Raw genomic sequence first — 6003 nt, forward strand, 5'->3', positions numbered from 1 at the left:
TGACAAGATTTTGATAAAAGAATAACATTTGTATCAAGACAGATTTTAATGCTTCTTTGTCACGTACTAAAGTTTAATGCCACAATTGATAACAGTCTACAGAAAATAATACTAAAAAAAAGAACATATCGACATATGACACTGATAAACAAATTTTAAAAAGTTGCGGATATCTTAGTATCTAATTCATTTTCTAAGACAAATAAAGTTTGCTGATTCATAATATGCAAACTATTTATCTCTATAACTCAGTCTTTTAGATATCACTCACAGTTTTTTTTTTCTTTTCTTCAAACAATTTATGTTTCACTAGAGCCTTTTACTGTTACATTGAGCATTCATCTCATCTTAACCATCATCTCATATCTTAATTGCAATTTATGTTTCACTAGAGCCATTTAACTGTTACATTGAGCATTCATCTCATCTTAACCGTCATCTCATATCTTAATTACAATTTATGTTTCACTAGAGCCATTTACTGTTACATTGAGCATTCATCTCATCTTAACCATCATCTCATATCTTAAGCTAAGAACACAGTCAGATTAAGTCACATCATTATTATAGTGTACAGAAATATCAAGTTCAAAATACAGCACATATAAAATCCATCCACACTGAAAATACATCTATAATTTAAGTTATATCTTCAATGCTGCACACATCTTCAATTTTCACACAGTAGTAAAAGATAAAAAGAAAAAAAGCATTGGAATAAACCCCCGTAAAGAACTAAAAAAAAAGCTCTAGAAAAAAAAAAGCACCAAGAAAAAAGTTTTAAAAAAACGCACCAAGAAAAAAGTTTAAAAAAAAAACGCACCAAAAAAAATCAATTTAACAATTATTTAAATTAACGTCCGATTGTATTCTAAGGAAATTAGATAGTTAGGAAAAAACTCATATACAAGGATTAATTTGAAGCTCATGGACTGATCTTCATACACTATGAGTATGAAGGAGCATTTCATACTAATTAACAAAATTTTTAGGACTCTAAGACAGTTTCATAATTTTTCTGAATTCCAATAATTACACTTATTGTATTGTAATAATGCTTTATAAATACTTTTTTTTAAAATTATTTTTTAAAAAAAATGTATTAAAATGAAACATTTCATTTAAATAGTAATTTTTTCCGATGCTTTTTTCTCAATGCTTCTTTTACTTGCTTTTTATTCTAGGGCTTTTTTCTCAATGCTTCTTTTCCTTGCTTTTTCTTCTAGAGCTTTTTTCTCAAAGCTTCTTTTCCTTACTTTTTCTTCTAGAGCTTTTTTTATCAACAATTCTTTTCCTTGCTTTTTCTGCTAGAGCTTTTATCTGGGATTCTAGTATTTAGTGTCACTCGTTGCAGAAATTCCTAAACTCTCAGTGTCTGAGGACGAAAATATTCTTTAGTTGCACCCGATGCAAGCAAGTGCCATTAAAATGAATAAAATTTAATATTTTATTAATATTAATAAAATTTAAATAGTGTTTTTTTTAAATTAATTAACTTTAAAGAGTATTCCATAGGAACTAATGAAATTTAAACAATATTCCATTAAAATTGAAACGGTATTCTATGAAAATTCAACAGTGTTCCATTAAAATTAATTTTTGTCAATATTTTTAAAACCTGACGTAATCGAGTAAAACAGTTTTCATATTTGAAATCAGTATAACCAACTACATTAGAAAAGGTAAACATCATGCTAAATATCTATAGGTTGTTTATCAATGTCACAATTTTAATGATTTTTTTTACCCTTTTAATGGAAGAGCATCAATTTCAATTCAAATTTCCGATAACAATTAGAGCACGATTTTACTCACAGCATGATTGTTAACTTTTCTCATTTTAACCGGAAAGTTTGTGTAAGTGTTTAATTCTGAAGTAAATTGCATACTTTATGATTTTATTTTTGATTTAATAAATTTGATTTATTTTGACTTTACAACAGTGATATGTAAAGAAAAAAAAATAAATATCTGTAATTAATATTAAGTTTATAGCCAAGCCAAAAGTTACTAGCCAAGTTAAAAAAAAAAAAAAATGCTGCATATCTTAACTATTTTTCACTAGTACTTTAAATATTGTATTTCCGGGTCGTTATTTAGGGCATTGATACACGTCATGTCACTGCAGAATTCCCACGAGTATTAGAAATACATAATAGTAGTTGCGAATTCACGTTATTATAGAAATTTCCTTTTTCAAATGTCGCAATTAAAGATTTAGAGATTTGACGGTGAATTCTGATACAGATATATTTCCCCTGAGAACTAATATTTAGTGAAAGTTACGAATTTCCGATGTTTGTTTGATTTAAAGAACAACTTTTTAAAATCTGCAAAACTCGTGGAAACCTTGTGTTAGAAAGACAACTGAAAAGATGGATATATTAAGGAGATTTCGCACTTTTGCGTTACATTCTGTACGATCCCGTCATAAGATTTGAGCAGCTAAAGTACACATGCGTCCATTTTTGATGAAATACGCATGCACCTGGAAAAAAATATTAAACTTAAGTGAAAACAAATTAAATTAAATTTTGTAAGAATCCGTAAGTAAAAAATGCTAACGTAACCGCGCCAGTAAAACGTATAGATACGTTAGATTAAGAAAAAGAAAAAAAAAGAAATTCGAGCACATTTGCGAAAACTCCTTCTTTTCTTTTTTTTTTGTTAGTTTTTTAAAAAAAAATCCAACGCTTAGATCTAAGCCTTTTTTTAAAAAAAAAACTTATAAAATAACAATGGATATTTCATTACCGTTAGAAAGCAGTTTTTAAATTAGCGATCACTTTAGTTTTATAAAGAAACAAAACGCCCTAAAGTAGACGAACAATTAAGGTAAACAGAATGCTCATTAAAAGCATTTTAAAAAATCATTGAAACAACATAATTTTTTCATAAATAAGAGTGCAAAGTAAAACATTTTCACTACTGCCCGTTGTGAGCCAGGAGGTCACTGAGCAAGGGTTGAAGATCTGGATAAAAGCTGCAAAAAGTTTGTTCATCTAAACATTACAATCTAAGCATGTTCTATCTAAACCATTACAGTTAAAATATGCCGTGGTGGCTAATGAGATAGAGCGTTCGAGTTCCAATGAGGTGAACCGGGTTCGAATCTTTAGCGATGGCAGGTCGATTCGAATTCCGCACACGACTAGCACTGACCACAGGGCTGACGCAAAATATCCTCAATAGTAAACGCATCATGGGTTAGAGTTCCCTTGACGTCAGGTTAACTGCGGGAGGTTTTCCTCTCTATGTAGAGCAGATGTGGGTTAGTTCCATCAAAAAGTCTCCCACGAAAGCAAATTTCTCTCAATACTTGATCCCGAAGTTCCCTTATCTTCTGGACTGGGTTCAAAATTACAGGGCTACGAAGTTGAACATTAGTAGTCGTAAACCCAAAAATTGGATCGGCTGTTCAACGACGGTTATAAAATTTAAAAAAAAATTAAAATATGTTTAATAATAATGACATATAACACTCAACATGGTGAAGTACAAGTTCAGCTGCGAGTAAATAAATACATTTGAGTAAATGAACCGCCGAGAAGCATTAGTCTCTTGATTTTATAACATGGATTTTGCGTTCAACGAATATTTGCGTTACAGTTGTCAAGATTTGGAGATATTTCATTATTAATCCAAGCCTATTGTACTGAAGATATACATATTCGTATTAATCCAGTACTGTTATGAAATTATACTTTGCTTGCATTTTGAGCCGTTCCGTTTTAGTTGAATTATGAGCACGATCATTTCCGCTTATGCCACAAAATTTTATTTCATTTTATAACCAGGCTATCCAATTCTGAGTTTATGAATATCAATGTTCAACTCTGCAGCCTCGTGACTTTTGAGCCCAATCCAGAAGACAAAATATTTTCTGAATCAAGCATTGGGATAAACTAGCCTTCATGGAGGACTTTTTGATGTAATTAACCCGCATATGCGTTGCATGGAATGGTTAACCTGATGGCCAGGAAATTCTAACCCATGATCAGTCTACCACTGACGATACTTAATATCAGCCCTGTGGTCAGTGCGAACCGGGAGCAGAATTTGTATCGACAAGACAACATTGGGATTCGAACCCAGTCACCGTATTGGTAGGAGAGTTTTTTAATTCCCTGAGCCACCCCAGCTCTGTATGCCAACATGTGAAAGTATCAAGCTGATCTAGATGCTGATACTGATATATGCAATATAATTGTTTAAATTTTACACATCACGGGGTTTCGTTTGATGTGAGTAACACTTGAAGTAAAATTTTGAGCGTTAGTATAAATTATTCAATAATTTTAATTGCAAATAAATTTAAGAGCTAGCAAAATTGCAAAGCATTCTGCGATAAAAACTGATGAATCCTGATGCAATTGTTCTGATATAGTAAAATTTTGAACCATCGATAAAAATGGTATTAAATCAATATGTTTCGATGTTCATAATATAAAATACTAGAGTTAATATCAGATAACGTTAAACTTATTAAAAACATCTAACACACTCATTAAAATATCAACCCAAGGTGAGATAGTCTCTGTATTAGTAAAAGCTGCAAAATTCAAAATAATTTAGAATGAACGAAGAGATGTAAAGTGGGGGCGAAGAGAAATGTGTGATTAATTGTGGGTTGATTACACATTGAGGATTTGATTTACTTTTTAAAGTAATAATCCAAAGAAAATTTAGAGGGACGAAAAATAAGAGATGGTTCGGAACATACATACAGACAGACACTCAAATGGTGAAGTTTTAAGTGCTTCCTTGATGATAGATTGTGACGAGCAGCTGCATATAATACAGGAACGTCACAGTTGAGTACGGAGTGTATAAAGGTATCATTTTAATCATTGGGTAAAAACCACCTCTTTTAGAACAGTTGGTGAGAACTTATAAAAATGTTTAATGAATGAGAAATTATTTTTTCTGGTGTAATTTATATGCGGTTCATGAATGAGTTTTGAATCAAATATCATTGATACCATATTGTGTTATACGAATAATTGAAAGATATATACTGGGAGACAAAATTAAGATAACATCAAAACTGGACACAGCTTCAATGGGTTAATGTTCTCTTCACCGATGAGTCCAGATTCAGTCTACAACCTGATTCTGGACAGTTATTGATATGGAGGGAAACTGGAACACGATACCATCACAGCAACATTATCGAAAGGGACCATTATGCTGGTGGAGAACTCATGGTTTGGGCAGGGATCATGCAAGATACCCGCACACCGCTCCATGTGTTTGACAATGGTTCCGTGAATGCCCAGAGGTACAGGCAGGAGGTCCTAGAGCCCTATGTGCGTCTTTTCAGGGGCGCTGTTGGCCCAGAGTTCATTTTTATGGACGACAATGCGCGACCACATAGGGCTCTCGTGGTTGATGAGTATCTGGGAAGCGAGGATATTCAACGAATGGATTGGCTAGCCAAATCCTCTGACCTGAATCATATTGAACATGCTTAGGATGCTCTTGGGAGAGCTATTGCGATGCACCAACCTCCCCCCCAGAACCATTCTGGAGTTAAAAATTGTTCTGGTGGAAGAATGGGAGGGTCTTCCACAAGACCTCCTTAACTCCCTTATTAACAGCATGCATACTCGTTGTGCAAGCTGTCTGTCTGTCAGGGGTGACCATACACCATACTAGAGGCAACACATACTAGAGGTACAAGACTCACTTTTATTGTCATCTTTTATCCTAAGTTCAGACTACATTGGATTTATTGGCAATAGGTCTTTCCAATGAAGGACACTTTCATTTTTGTTTTGCATACTTTATTATCATGGAATAAGCTATATCCAAACCAAATTTCATTTATTTATATTCAGTATTTTTTGAGATATTTGGGAAAATGTCTTTCATCTCTTAATTTTGTCCACCAGTGTATATAAGGAATCAGATAATTATGCTGTCTTTTAAGTATGCAGGTGTAATTTAAACATCTTGTTTCCTTGTTTATAACTTCTGCTTTATATCCCGACTACTGGAAAG

Source organism: Parasteatoda tepidariorum, chromosome 9 (genome assembly GCF_982258835.1).
Source record: "Parasteatoda tepidariorum strain Cologne lab strain chromosome 9, Ptep-v5.0, whole genome shotgun sequence".
NCBI classification, from domain to species: domain Eukaryota; kingdom Metazoa; phylum Arthropoda; class Arachnida; order Araneae; family Theridiidae; genus Parasteatoda; species Parasteatoda tepidariorum.